Source organism: Lissotriton vulgaris, chromosome 1_1, assembly GCF_964263255.1.
Source record: "Lissotriton vulgaris chromosome 1_1, aLisVul1.2, whole genome shotgun sequence".
NCBI lineage: Eukaryota > Metazoa > Chordata > Amphibia > Caudata > Salamandridae > Lissotriton > Lissotriton vulgaris.
Window position 1 is genome coordinate 501,362,455 of NC_141685.1, and position 16,096 is coordinate 501,378,550.

A 16,096-nucleotide genomic window follows, 5' to 3' on the forward strand; every position below is an offset into this window, starting at 1 on the left:
GATCCTTTCCCTGCCACAGATACTGTATAAAGAAGTTGATGTGAAACCTTGACTCGCACATAAATATGAGTTGTCATTGACTCAACCTCTCAAAATTCCTTTTTTGGGAGGCCTTATTATAGTTGCCAGCAGTTTTGACCACGCACATGCGCCTACAAAATTCATGTCCAATTCTTTGCATAACTCTTTGGAATCCTCAATGCTATTAGCAATGTTCACAGCGGGATTCTTGCAAGTAAGTATCGTCTCTTGAATTCTTTTCTCATAGCATCTGTTTACCAGTTGGACCCTTATGGATTGGTCAATAACATTTAAAAATTTCACTTCGAAGCAGGAACTTTCAAGGAAGTAACATACATAGCCACAGTTTCCTTTGCAAGTTGATACCTACACAAACATTGTAAAAATGACGTATCCACACCACTAGACTGGGAGGTTTGGAACATTGATTCTATAGTCTCTTCACAGTGATTGATATTCGGTGAGCTCTTTGTCTTCATCCTCGGGAACAAAAACAGTCAACTGTTGAAATATTTCCTGGTCCTTCACGTCCAATAAGTGTTCAAGAATCCAGATTTTGTTTGTGAGGCTTAAATTTGATTCCATCTATGGCTCCTAATTATGCATTAAATTATCTGAACCAGCGTTTACATTTTATGGTTAGTTCTCCTGGTTACTGCAAGCACGGTGGGGTGGATATATATATATACTGCACCCCAAAGATGTAGATGAGAAAATGGAAAATGTGCACAAATGCTCAGTATAGATAGTTCACAGTTCAAATCGCTAATCGGTGTTTAAAACCAGAATAAAATTCACCAACGCAAGACAAAGTTGGTAGTGTTAGCATGGTAAGTTTGCTTCGAATGGCACTTACCTGCAATCCACCCACTCAGGTAGCTATCAAGAAAGAAACCTCAGTATTTCAAACCGTAGAAATGCAGCATTGGTACTGAATATGGGGCACATATATACGATGAAATCATGCTTTAACATATGTAGTCCTTCAACCCATTCTCCACTCTGTGCAATGATGTTTGTCCCTCTATTACACATGGGTTTCTTCTTTTCTGGGATGCTGTGATGAGGATGACACCGCCGAATAAATATTGCATTTGTTTACTTGCTGGAACTCCAGTTTTAGAGTTGGTTGCACTTGGCGATTGAACCCAACAGCAGCACTAAAGGCAGTCTGGATTCAGCAACTGTGATTTCCACTGAATGTAGAAACAGGGACATCTCCCTCAGATAGCAAAGCTAGAGAAAATTGCCCTACGTGCAATCATCTATTGATACACACTGCTTATCAATGCTGTCAACTGGTGGAAATAGATGCACTTCCAATTAACCTGGTCACCACTGTGGAAATGATGCCGGAGTGCTGGCAGAGTTAGGCAGATGTAGCGATTATTTAGTGGCACAGACAGCAGGACAGCAGCAACCATCAACTCCAGCCAGTCAACCCAATCTCTCCATCAAGTATCACCACATAGAGGCATTATTTCCCACAATGGCTCATTCTAGAAACCATATATGTCGTGGGATGTAATGCAGGCAAACCTGAATGTAATCCTGGCTTCCAATGGTAGCCAATGCAAACCTCTAAGCACTGGAGAAATGTGTTTGTCTTCTCTTGTATTCAATATCGACCTGGTTGCTGAATGAATAAAAGCTTCTATAGGGGTGATTACTGAGATGGGCTATCCAACAAATAATCATTGTCATAGACAGTTCTGGTAACCAGTAAATCTTGGACCACGAGGCAAATGTCATTTGCAAAATCAAAAGCTTATTTTCCTTGACGGAGTGCAGCACAGCTCTTCTGTGGATGTGACCCTTTCAATCTAATTTTCCATAGACAGTTGAGAATCTACCCTGACCCCTAGAGATTTTACTTCTTTGGAAAATGAGTTTGTGAAGCTCGCACTGTGAAGTTCACTCTAATACTATTGACAGTATGGCTTTTTAATGGCAGTTAAAACATCCAAGCTTTCATGTTTCCAGAAATATAACCAAGATCGTTATGTTAGAATTTTCAGACATTCCCTACCACATAATTTTTAGACCTGATATCCTTGGTGTTGTATTCCCACAAACATTTTGTCTTCAATTTTTGCTGAATTTGTTTTTGTTGAGTTTAGAACTCTGTGTACTTTACCGCTGCCAACGAGTGCTGAAGTGATTGTGCTCTCTCCTTTAAACATTGTAAAACTGGCCTACACCTAATTGATACATTACATTTACTTGTAAGTGCCTAGTAAATTATACTATATGTTTCCAGGGCCTGCTTGTGGGCCTGCAGCACTCAAAGTGCCATTCACGTTTAAAACATGTCTCAGGACTGCCACTGCAGTCTGTAGTGCAGTTTTTACTGCCATTCCGACTTGGCAAAAGAAAACACACACGCTCGCACACACGCACATGCACACACACACACACACACACACACCTCCTCCCCCCAAGGGGGATGCCCAACCAGAAGCGTACTACTCCCTAAGTAGCATACAACTCACAAAAGATACGTCTGGTGCCTACAATGAAAAAGAGGCAGAGACAACAGGGAAAGTAAGTATTGTGGGCAACAACTCTCCAATGGGGAGGATTTGTGGTGTTTTCAAAATGATGAATGAATGTTAACAGGAAGTGAGGGGTTGAGTGCAAGAAAAAATGCAAAAAGATAAAACTATCTCTGGAAGGGCTGGACAGCGTTTATTCGGATGCCCTCCAGGATAGGGTTAAAAATAAGATAGGACTGGGGGATTCTCAACACTATACCCCCTTAGTGTGGTCAAGATGTTTCTAGCAATCGTCGACCTCAATCAGGGTTCTTAGGCATTCATCAGGACCTAGATCATAAGTCACTCTGCTGCAAATAACAAGAAAGGAATCAAAAGTGAAAAGTAACAATCACCCGGAGGTATTAGCGGCAGGTGGGCCTGTCACTAGAGTTGGACCCCAAAGTTGTCATGTTGGGGATTATGGACATTCTGCAGGAGTCTCATGCCTTGTGATTTTATTGGTGACTTGTATGGTGGCTAGGAGAGACTTGGCGAGGCATTGAAGGGATGAGCAGGTGCCACCACTGCAGGAGTGGGTAAGGGGCATGGACGACTAGCGGCTAAGGAAAAATTGGAATTGAAAACACGGAGTGTTCTGCAGAAAGGTGAGTGGATATGGGCACCCTGGACTTGCTATAGAGGCCCCATGGATTGAACAGGACTAATTGTGAGCACGAGGGACTCAGTCTGTTCATGTTTAAGATTACCAGCATGTCTTTAGAATGGGAAATGTATCTTAGTTTTGGTGCATTGTTTGTTGCAATAATTGCCGCAAGGCACTCGAACGGAAGACCTTTGAGGACAAAGTTGTCTTTTGTGTTGATTATGGGGTTTAGCAAAATCAATAAAATATGTTACAAATTGGATTACAATGTCTGACTAGTTGTCAACTCTGCAATCTGATGATGGTGCTTCCTTATAAAAAACAAAGTAGATACTGTGCTATTATAGGTAGCCAATTAATGTGTGAAAGAGTGAGTTTTGGAGCTGGCATTTTGGGGAAAAACTTGAAAAGTTCTGTTTGTAAGAAAAGCCTGAATCCATTTAAGCGCTGCTCCACCTATTCCTATTTTGCTTAGTGTGTTTATAAGCACCGTCTGTGATATGGTGTCAAAGCAGCGCTCAAATCCAGTAGGATGATCGCCACCGTTTCCCCTTTGTCTAATTTCTGGCGGATTTCTTTGGTCACACCTAAGAGTGTAGTTTCTGTTGAGAAACCTGCTCTGAAGCCTGATTGCGAGGGGTGAAGCAGTTGGTGAATTGCTACATATTGTTTTAGGTGTATATGGATATGTTTTTCTAACATTTTTTATAGAATCGGAAGCAGTGAAATGGGGCGATAGTTTTTGGTATCGGATGTGTCTGCGTTTTTTTTTTTTAATAAGGGGTGAATCATAGCGTGTTTCCCGGGAGATGGAATTGTAGACTCTTTAAGTGAAGCATTAAGTAGATGAGTTAAGATTGACATCACTGAATGATTAAGTTGTTTAAGGATATTTGCTGGGATGGGGTCCTTCGGTGATCCTGATTTAATAGATTTAAGTAGCCCTTCTACACTATCTGTTGTTAATATGGGCCAGTCCATTAGAGTGTAGTCCATGGTTTTTTGACTAGGTTCATGTACCGCGTGAGAGGGGCAATCCTCAGGCATGGATACGTTCTGGTTCGTGGGGCTGTTTTGTTCAGATTCTTGTAGGATGATTTCTTGATAGATACCTTCCACTTTGTTCATAAAGAAGGTTGCCAGTTCTTCACATTTAGTTTGGGACAGGATAGGTGGTTTGGCTATTGTGTCTGAACCTGACAGAATTTATAATGTGTTGAATAGTGTTTTTGCACAGTTTGATGCTTTTGCGATAGTTAAGTTCAGGAACGTGGTACGTGCTTGCTTGCATTCTTTGTGATATTTACTGAGGGCTGTTTTATAAGCTTGTTTGGCAGTATGGTCATAGTTTCTCCTCCAATTTCTTTCTAATAATTTACAGCTTGCCTTTGAATTCTTTAAAGAATCATTGTACCATGGTGCTGGTGGATGATGGAGGGTTCTTTTAAGTTTTGAATCCACAGCTTCCATGAGCCAGCTTTGTACTGCCTTAGCAAGGGGATCTACCTTTTGCTCTAAGGATGGTTTATAAGCCCCCAGACAAGTATTTAATTTATCTATGTCCAACTTCTTCCAATTTCTTTGTATATTCTCTGCATTTTTTGTGTTTTTTGATGTGTTCTTATCATGTGGGGAAGTCAGGGAGAAATTTATCTGGTGGTGGTCGGACCAGATGGTTGGTAAGGCCGGTGAACAGATGATCGTATTTAAGTTCGAGAAGATAGGATCCAAGAAGTGTCCAGCTCTATGGGTTGGTCCTGCATTTACTAACTTTAGGTTTTGAGAAGCCATATCTGAGATAAGTCTGATACTATTTTTGCAGGTAGAGTCTTCTAAAAGGAGATTTAAATCTCCTAGGACTTTAAGATTTGCCTTACTAGTTATCTGGAATGAAATTTCTTCCATTAATATAGGAATCCAACTTGCAGTATGCTCTGAGGGTCGATACATAAGCCCCCCTTAGTAGATAAAATTGGGCGAGAGAGTGAATTTAAAAAGGGCAGCTTCGCAAGCTGTGATAGGAATTTGGTCAAGGGTGCAGCTAAACGTTTTTTTGAAAATTATAGCAATTCCCCCCCTATCTTTTTGATTCTGTCCACTCTTACTATAGCATAGTTAGGAGGTAAAGATACTGCTATATCCAGTCCTGAGCTCTCTTGGAGCCAAGTTTCCGTGAGAAAGACCGCATCAGGCTGGTCGTTTAGGAGGAGATCAAAGATATTTGCTTTGTGTTTGGGAAGTGAGCGACAGTTAATGCTTATCATCTTGTACATTTTTGATGGGGGTTTGTTACATTTGTTTGTATGTGGTGTCTTTATACTTCCATTTGATTTTAATTTAAATCCACAATGGTTACAAGTGAAAGCATCCAAGATGTCGTGGGCTCTAGTGCAATTAGACATAGGGGGTTTCCTGATAGTTTTTAGGAAGTTGGGGTCCTATGTGTAGGTCACTGTCTTTCTTGCTTGTTTAGGTGAAGGTGGAATAGATGACATCTCTGTTGTTTTTGTGCCAGGGGTTCTGGCCCTGGGCCCGGACCAGGCGCGGACGGGCGCAGACGGGCTTGCCTTTGGCACGCCGCCGGCGCGCCCGCTGCGCGAAGGCCCTGAGGTGTTCATTTTATGTCTACCTGTGCCACAACAACTAGCCCGCTGCCCGCTCGGATTTCCTCCCAAGATGGCGGCGGCAATTGGGCGGCAGTCCTGATCCTGAATTGTCAGACCCGGGTAAGCTTGAGGCAACAATACTATTTGTCAGACTTGCTTGGAGGTTAAAACGCATGTGAAAAGGAAAATCAAAATGATAATCCATAAACTGCACTCAATGTAGCAAGAGGCAGCACTCCATAGAAATTAAGCATTCGGTTGCGGAGCAGCAACTGCCGGGGCAAATCGTCTCGTGGTACAGGATGTGCATTCATTCTGAAATAAACAAAGTAGCAGAAGCACTCCGCCAACCAGAGCAAGCATCAAGGGAAATCCACCAAAGAGGCTGGAGAAAATCGAATGAAAAAATGCCGGAAACACACCGAATATAGCTTGGAAAGAAGTCACAAGACCACTACTAACAACTTTTAAAAAAAGTGAGCCAGCCCTGTTGTCGAGGAGGTCTAATAGTGTGAAGTAACTTCCCGAAATGCAGGGGCAGATCAGTATTTAATAAGGCATGCACTTCTGTGCTTCATGTGTTTGCCACAAGAAGGACAAATGTTTCATGGGCAGAAGTAAGGGCGACTTCTTTCTGGGACAAAAGAGCTCTTATTCGACTCATCTTGTTGATCTCTGCCTTCAAGGTTGGAATTGACAGCCAGATGGAAACATCCAGCTTCCCATGTGGAGGAGGAAACATTACGTTTTTACAACAAACTACACATTTGGAGACTGTAACGATTTAAGGAATTCCTGCCAGCATACCAAAACAATCTACATTATTTAAAAGTAAATAACTACCGTTTGCTAGTAATGTGAACGTGGGTGTGATAGCAGGTGTCGGTGTACCTTTCAAGATACAAGCCAAATTAGGCGCATTCTGATTACACGAACCATGCAACTGGATATTCCTACACACTAACGAGTGATCAATCAATCAATCAATCAATCAGGAGTTTGTTAAAGCGCGACTACTCACCCGTAAGGGTCTCAAGGCGCTAGGGGTGGTGGGGTTGGGGGGTGCAGGTTCCATTCCATCAAGGAGGGGGTCTGTCGAAGAGCCAGGTTTTGAGGTTTCTTGCGAAGATGGGGAGCGATGTTGTCTGTCTGAGGTGGAGCGGAAGGGCGTTCCATGCTTTGGCCGCGAGGAAGGAGAAGGAGCGGCCTCCCGATCTGGTCTTTCTGGTGCGGGGGACCATGGCGTAGGAAAGCTGGGCTGATCGTAGGGTCCTTTGGGGTGCGGGGAATTTGAGTCGGCTATTCAGGTATGCTGGTCCGGTGCCGTGGAGGGCCTTGTGTGCGTGGGTGAGCATCTTAAAGGTGATTCTCGCCTCGATGGGGAGCCAGTGGAGTGTGCGCAGGTGCTGGGAGATGTGGCAGTGTTTTGGCAGGTTGAGGACCAGTCTTGCGGCGGAGTTCTGGATGTTCTGTAGCTTGCGGATGAGGTTTTTGTTTATTCCGGCGTAGAGTGCGTTGCCGTAGTCGAGTCTGCTGGTGACCAGGGCGTGAGTGACTGTCTTTCGGTGTTCGAGGGGGATCCATTTGAAGGTCTTACGAAGGAGGCGGAGGGTGTGGAAGCAGGAAGATGAGACAGAGTTGATCTGGTGGTCCATTTTGAGCTCGGAGTCCAGGATGATTCCCAGGTTGCGTACGTGGTCTGTGGGGGTTTGCGGGTTTCCGAGGGTGGTGGGCCACCAGGTGTCGCTCCAGGCGTCGGGGTTTGGGCCCATGATGAGTACTTCTGTTTTGTTGGTGTTTAGTTGAAGGCAGCTGTTTTTCATCCATTTGGCGACGGCTTCCATGCCTTCTCGAAAGTTGCGTCTGGCGGTGTTGGGCTCGTTGGATAGGGAGAGGATGAGCTGGGTGTCGTCTGCATATGACACGATGTTGAGTCCGTAGGTTCTGACGATGGGGGCAAGTAGAGCCATGTAGACGTTGAAGAGCGTCGGGCTGAGGGAGGAGCCCTGGGGGACTCCGCAGGTGATCAGTGTGGGGTCCGAGAGGAAAGGGGGGAGTCTGACCCGCTGCGTCCTGCCGGAGAGGAAGGAGCAGATCCAGTCGAGGGCCTTGTCCTGGATTCCTGCATTGTAGAGTCTGCGTATTAGGGTGCGGTGGGAGACTGTGTCGAACGCCGCTGATAGGTCGAGGAGGATGAGGGCTACTGTTTCTCCTTTGTCCAGTAAGGTGCGGATGTCGTCTGTTGCGGCGAGGAGGGCGGTTTCCGTACTGTGGTTTTTTCTGAAGCCGGATTGGGAGGAGTCGAGGATGTTGTGTTCTTCAATGAATGTGGCGAGTTGGCTGTTGATGGCTTTCTCGATGACTTTCGCTGGGAACAGGAGCAGGGAGATGGGTCTGTAGTTTTTGAGGTCGGTGGGGTCCGCTGAGGGTTTCTTTAGGAGGGGGTTGACCTCGGCGTGTTTCCAGTCGTCGGGGAACGAGGCAGTCGCCAGGGAGCGGTTGATGGTTTGGCGGAGCATGGGCGCGATGGTGTTGGCGGCTCTGTTGAAGATGTGGTGGGGGCAGGGGTCCGTGGGCGCCCCTGAGTGGATTGACTTCATTGTCTTCAGTGTGTCTTCAGTGGTGTGGGCTGTCCAGTCATCAATCGCTGGTTTCCGGGTGTCGGGGGTGGTTGGTGAGGGTTCAGTGTGTTGGTTGTCTTCGTCGAAGTTGTCGTAGATGCTCTTGATTTTGTGGTGGAAAAAGATGCTGAGTTTGTCGCAGAGGTCTTGTGAGGGAGGGATGTCGGTAGACTCGCTGGTGGGTTGGGCGAACTCCTTGATGATGCTGAAGAGTTCCTTGCTGTTGTGTGCGTGGGTGGAGATTCTGTCTTCAATCGCTTTGTCGATCAGGTGTTGTTGTGCATTCTTCACCATTCAAATAAACCTCTTTTCCCTTCCTCAGGCACCTATAGGTAAATGGTAGTGACCAAGCTTCATGGAGATAAGCGGTACCCAGAGGCTCATACCTGCCAATAGCATAGTACTTCATGCAAGCTTCGAACTTGAACAGAGGGAAAGGTGATGTTATTAGCCCATGTACGAGCCACACAGCAGAATTTGTCTCAGCCACAGAAAACAGCAAAGGTTCTAATTTTTCAATATGTAACATAGAAAAAGTTGCAAGTTTCATAGACATAAATTGCTGTTTGTCAGTCAAATTAAAAGGGACAAACTATGAGAACGTGTTCATGTTGTCCCAAGGAACTCTCCCAGCCTTTAACGTTTGTAAAGTCCATGCATACTGCAAAATGGAACACAATTGATTTTGCCAATGGTTCAAAACAGAGACATCTTCTTGCACAATATCAACAACAGGCGAAACAATATTATCCAAAGTGTAAATGTGGGAAGAGAGCGTGTTAATGCTGTTATCTACAACTGCTAGCACTTTTTCTAAATTAGCTTGATCTACAGCTCTTAAGCGGGAAGCAGCCTCAATTTGGGACAGTTTCCAAACTTCATTGTAAATAGCATATATCCACCTTTTGGATCTGCCAGAAGCAGGGCCCTTAACAAAGTCATTCAGATCAACATTGTCTGTCAATTTAGACAAATGAAGCTTAACTGACGCTAAAGTGGAGTGTTTGAACCAATTCTGACACAGCTTGCCTACTGAATAGGTAGTCACAGAATGGTCACTCTCAAAATGGGGATCCACCCTAACCTGTGTGTAGCCAGGGGCTAAACCCAGAAAGCGATGTTGGCAAGAATCCGCACTTCTGTGCCACAACAGCCAACCTTTAGGATCCAAACTTGATATGTTAAAAGTAGAATTTAGTAACAGGGCCTGTAATTCTCCAATTGAAATTCTGGTATTATTATCCTAACCTGGTTATTCTTCCAATGCTGGAAAAGAAGGGGCATTTGAATTTTTTAGTTGTAGCCAATCCAAAGCAGGTGGTCTGTGAAATAGTCGAATTCAAAAACAACATGTGGTTCGGGATGAGGCATGCACAATGCAAAGCCTCAGTGCCTTGCACTTGCCAACTTTTAGAACCCCAAACAGATTTAAGATCAATAGTATCTTTCCACAGTTCATAGCCCCCAATAGGTAATTGGTCAAGAAAGGACTTGGAATATAATATTTTTGTGTGGGTCAGTCTAACTTTGGAAGAGGACTTTTCGGTCATCCTAAAATAAATGCGTTAGGATTTGACTGATTGAAATCAGTAAAATAAGTGAATCTCTTTGAAAGAGAATTTGAGCTGCCTTCCACTGGAGCGGGGCAATGGTCCAATTGCATATAATTAACCATATTTCTCCTTGTGTTCGCCTTATGCAGGTAGTGGTTGCCATAGTGTTGATAACAGAACAAATCACCATAATTAGCTGAATCTAAGTATAAATCCTCAGCATCAAAAGCAGCATAATATTTCAAATCTGAAAATAAAGCCTGTACGGCTTGAACATCCCAATCATCAGAGTGAATATTTTGTTTTATCACATCCCCCATAGAAACTCTTAGAACATTCGGGACATTTATAACCTCTGTAGGACCATCTATTTGAAATTTAACGATTCAGAAAAGGGGGTGGTGATGAACAGAGTGTCTGAATTAAGCAGACCACTCTTACCCAGTCCAAAGATCAGGGCTTGATTCATCACCGTTATTTATCTCACTGCACCATCCCAGTTCAGAACCTGGCTATATGCAAATCAGTCTGTCCCTGGCCCAGTGCATCATGGGAACAGGGCGGACTAAACTACAAAGCCAATTCTTCACCAGAAAGGAGACAAGCTACTGGGGACCGGTTTCTGGCATTTCAGCCGTTGTCGGCCCTGCTTGCTTGAATCCTGATGGTGCAGTGAGAAAGGGACTCATGTCTGAGTATACCCTGCCACACCTATAGTGGCCAAAAATGATTCAGAAAAGGGGGTGGTGAGGAACAGAGTGTCTGAAATAAGCAGACCACTCTTACCCAGTCCAAAGATCAGGGCTTGATCCATCACCGTTATTTATCTCACTGCACCATCCCAGTTCAGAACCTGGATATATGCAAATCAGTCTGTCCCTGGCCCAGTGCATCATGGAAACAGGGCAGACTAAACTACCAAGCCAATTCTTCACCAGAAAGGAGACAAGCTACAGGGGACCGGTTTCTGGCATTTCAGCCGTCGTCGGCCCGGCTTGCTTGAATCCTGATGGTGCAGTGAGAAAGGGACTCATGTCTGAGTATACCCTGCCACACCTATAGTGGCCAAAAACGATTCAGAAAAGGGGGTGGTGATGAACAGAGTGTCTGAATTAAGCAGACCACTCTTACCCAGTCCAAAGATCAGGGCTTGATCCATCACCGTTATTTATCTCACGGCACCATCCCAGTTCAGAACCTGGCTATATGCAAATCAGTCTGTCCCTGGCCCAGTGCATCATGGGAACAGGGCAGACTAAACTACCAAGCCAATTCTTCACCAGAAAGGAGACAAGCTACCGGGACCGGTTTCTGGCAAATTCAGCCGTCGTCGGCCCGGCTTGCTTGAATCCTGATGGTGCAGTGAGAAAGGGACTCATGTCTGAGTATACCCTGCCACACCTATAGTGGCCAAAAACGATTCAGAAAAGGGGGTGGTGATGAACAGAGTGTCTGAATTAAGCAGACCACTCTTACCCAGTCCAAAGATCAGGGCTTGATCATCACCGTTATTTATCTCACTGCACCATCCCAGTTCAGAACCTGGCTATATGCAAATCAGTCTGTCCCTGGCCCAGTGCATCATGGGAACAGGGCAGACTAAACTACCAAGCCAATTCTTCACCAGAAAGGAGACAAGCTACGGGGGACCGGTTTCTGGCATTTCAGCCGTCGTCGGCCCGGCTTGCTTGAATCCTGATGGTGCAGTGAGAAAGGAACTCATGTCTGAGTATACCCTGCCTCACCTATAGTGGCCACCCCCTTTTCTGAATCATTTTTGTCCACCATAAGCGTGGAAGGGTATACTCGGATGTGAGTCCCTAGCTCATTGCACCATCAGGATTCAAGCAAGCCGGGCCGAAGACGGCTGAAATGCCAGAAACCGGTCCCCGGTAGCTTGTTTCCTTCCCAGTATAAGAATTGGCTTGGTAGTTTGGTCTGCCCTGTTCCCATGATGCACTGGGCCAGGGTCAGACTAATTTGCATATAGCCAAGTTCTGAGCTGGGATGGTGCAGTGAGCTAAAAAACGGTGATGGATCAAGCCCTGATCTTTAGACTGGGTAAAAGTGGTCTGCTTAATTCAGACACTCTGGTCATCACCACCCCCTTTTCTGAATCATTTTTGTCCACCATAAGCGTGGAAGGGTATACTCAGATGTGAGTCCCTAGCTCATTGCACCATCAGGATTCAAGCAAGCCGGGCCGAAGACGGCTGAAATGCCAGAAACCGGTCCCCGGTAGCTTGTTTCCTTCCCAGTATAGGAATTGGCTTGGTAGTTTGGTCTGCCCTGTTCCCATGATGCACTGGGCCAGGGTCAGACTAATTTGCATATAGCCAAGTTCTGAGCTGGGATGGTGCAGTGAGCTAAAAAACGGTGATGGATCAAGCCCTGATCTTTGGACTGGGTAAGAGTGGTCTGCTTAATTCAGACACTCTGTTCATCACCACCCCCTTTTCTGAATCATTTTTGTCCACCATAAGCGTGGAAGGGTATACTCAGATGTGAGTCCCTAGCTCATTGCACCATCAGGATTCAAGCAAGCCGGGCCGAAGACGGCTGAAATGCCAGAAACCGGTCCCCGGTAGCTTGTTTCCTTCCCAGTATAAGAATTGGCTTGGTCGTTTGGTCTGCCCTGTTCCAATGATTCACTGGGCCAGGGTCAGACTAATTTGCATATAGCCAAGTTCTGAGCTGGGATGGTGCAGTGAGCTAAAAAACGGTGATGGATCAAGCCCTGATCTTTGGACTGGGTAAGAGTGGTCTGCTTAATTCAGACACTCTGTTCATCACCACCCCCTTTTCTGAATCATATTTGAAATTTAACAGCATCCCATACAATCCCATCTAAAATGGTCCAAGCAGTAATGTTTATAAAACTCAGGTCCCTCTTCAATCTGTGTGAGAAGGAATGGGGTGCCAATGTTCCATTAATATGTCGAATAGCAGTCCTCTCTTCAACGTAGTGTCCATTCACAAGACGGAAAAAATACACCACAAATCCAATTGACATGAACAAAAAAATGTAAGAAAGTAGCAATTAAATGTAAGTACAAGGAGAAATCAAAAAATGTTTTTAAACCATGTTGCAAAAACAGAAAATTTTGAAGGAGACTTCGATGTGGTAGAGTTAGTTTCAACTGAAAATCTGGACTCAGTGGCCAAGCATGTTTGTAAATCGGGCTACGATAAGTTTGTGGGGTAAGTATACTCAGTCTCATCAAGATGAGCATCCGGTGGGGTATTCAATAAAGAACTTGAAATTGCAGGAATCTCAATGGCAACATCAAACCTGTTGCTAGGAGCCGGAGCCAAATCAGAATTTCTCAATATCGATTGACAGGAGACCGCAGGTGTCATACTAAGAAGAATCGGCCACTCTGTGTAATTTGACATTGTCAATTGAGATGTACCTTTTTTCCTTTCGACCTGGAAGTGGAGGTAAAATGACTGTTCTTGTGCCCTGCAGGCCAAGTACAGGAACTTGAGCTCGATATGAGGGACTGTTAGAACTGGGATTTCTGGTTGGCTAAGGCTTACACCAAAGCCAGGCAGGAAACATCATTCTAGTCAGGGCAAGGGAGTCACACGCCAAGATAACCCCTGCTCACCCCCTTGGTAGCTTGGCACGAGCAGACAGGCTTATCCCAGAGGCAGTGTAAAGCATTTGCGCATTCACACAACAGCAACAACATCCTAGGCACACCACAAAAGGAACTTCACACAAGGTTATATAAAAATAACTTTTGTATTGTCAAAACACATCAGATAGTAATCACACAATATACATTGTGCCAACTGGCACAGGAAATATTCACAAGGGATTATTTACACCAGGACAGGGCCAAGTGGGCCACTGTCAGAATCAGCACTTAGTAGAACTAGCACTTAGAAGAACTGAAACACCACATAACAATAATAGATCACAACCAGTAACCACTGGTAACAGGTAGGTACACACTACGCAATACTAATAACCATAGGCCTAGATCACGCATGGACACATAACCTCTCTAGTATAACATACTAGGCAAAGCAAACTTCTAAGCATAAGCACCTTTAGAAGTGTAACATAGGCGTAAAGGCAAAGCACATTACGCATAATCACATTTAGGCCTAAACAGTATAACTTCAGTAGGCAATCTCTCACTAGTCTAAACACATTAGACTCTCCCCCTAAGCATAACTCACATTTAGGGGCGTGACTCACAGTGAAGTAAACTCTCACTAACATAAACCTACATAGGTAAAATAACCTCATAATCATAGTAACATCACATGGCGCAAAAATCATATTAGGCAATTACCATTATAAACATAGTAAAATCACATTGCGCAAAAATCACATTGGGGCCTTGCGCCCTACCCACATACCAGCCCCCTGACCAACTGGCCATCTCAAGAAGGGGCTCAAATGCCCTGTGTCCAGAATGTCAGGGCGCGCTGCCAATGCAGCGCCAGTCAGGGGTGCGCCACCGGCGCAAAGCTAAACGTTGCAGCTGCCCACTACTTGCTGAGCAGCTGGGAACAGCAACAGGGCCTAAACGTTGCAGATGGCACTAAGTGCTGCGCAGCTGTAGCAGGCCTGGCATCACCGTGCCATCTCTGTCCCACATAGGGACTCTCTCTTTCACATTGCGCCTTAACGGTGCAGCTGCCCACTACTTGCTGGGCAGCTGTAAATCCACGGGGGCCTGGCACCACTGTGCCGCCTCTGTCCCTCTCAGGGACTTTCTACAAACATGGCACCACTATACCACACCACCGGGGGGAATAGGGCCCCTCTGGGCTCAGCAAGAAATGATTGCCCCCTGGTTGGAGTCCCTCGTGGACTCGAAATACACAAATGTCCCCAGGAGCCATCTGGCTCCGAAAACGAATGGGGCGGGGAGCCACCTTGGCTCCTTAAGGCAAACATGCCCTTGAGCCTCTCAGGCTCCTAAAACAAATAGGGCCCCCTTAGAACTTTGTGGGCTCTAACAACAACTGTGGCTCTGTGAGCCTCTCGGGGCTCGGAGAACAAATCTGGCGCCTTGAGCAACTGCTGGGCCTTTGTTGGAGCCCCGCGGCTCAGTACTAACATTGGGGCAGCCCACTGCCCTCCGGGGCTGCCCTAAATGTACCAGCGTACCAGGGCCGGACTTAGACCAAAACACCAAAGCCCCACCGGTCCTGTGCAACGGGGACTCCTCTGGTCTCTTCTCTGAGGCCGGGGATCCTTCACTTGCGGCGGGTGCGGACACCGGCAATGTGCCCTGCGCCCCCTCCGCCCTCTGCTTACTACTGGCTGGTGCCTGCGGGGCTCTCCCTCAGCAATGGGAGCCCCGCACCGGCGGCACCGTCAGCCATCACCCTGGTGCCTTCCTCTTCCCGCCGCACCTCGTCTTCCGTCTGCGGCCCCGCCCACATCCAGGCGGGCCGCGGACGTGGCGGCCATTTCAGAAACGGCTCGGGCCGTAGCGGTGATCCTCCTGGTGCCAACTGAGGGGTGGGCACCCTCGATTCCAAAAACAGACTGGACACCTGCTAAGGGCGCTTCACACAGGGTGGCACCCGCAAGGAATTTGGCAACACACAAAAGATGTAGGGTGGGCACCTGCGCACCCTGGGGCTCACGAAGGGCAGGAGCGCTTCCCACAGAGGGAAAACGACAGCGCTCTGCCCCAGGAAAAGTAGAATAAAGCGCTCTCAGCGCTAGAGGACCAACAAGGTCCAAGTAGAAATAAAGCTCTCTCAGCGCTAGAGGACCAACAAGATGCAAGTAGAAATAAAGCGCTCCCCAGCACTAGAGACAGACCAGTCCAGGACAAAGGTCAGGCCCCCAAAGGTTTCAGGGACATCCATCAGGCATCCAGGGGCTGGGCAGGGCCCAGGGAGGCAAGCCTTCCCCTGGGCCCAAGCAGCAGCACGCCCCTGGCAGGATTCAAGTAGCAAGACAAGAACCTTTTCAGAGTGTCACAGCACCCTTTTTATACCCCAAATCCTTTGTCTAGCAGGGTTCAGGCAAAGTGAAAACCAGCTACAACTGGTTATGGGGAACTCCTTTGACTGGCCAGGCTAGGGACATCAGATGCACCACAGGGGTTTGAGCCAGCATTGTAGAGGGAAAACCCAGCCCTATTCAGGTCCCAGGTGTACCCCTCCCTCACATCAG

At 46.4% G+C, this 16,096-nt stretch overlaps 1 protein-coding gene across 1 annotated transcript in view; it reads left to right on the plus strand.

The window, feature by feature from the left end:
* The window catches only part of LOC147747399 (serine/threonine-protein kinase TNNI3K), a 2,862,006-nt gene that overhangs the window by 432,364 nt on the left and 2,413,546 nt on the right, over nucleotides 1-16,096 (plus strand). The gene's annotated exons all lie outside the window — the stretch shown is intronic.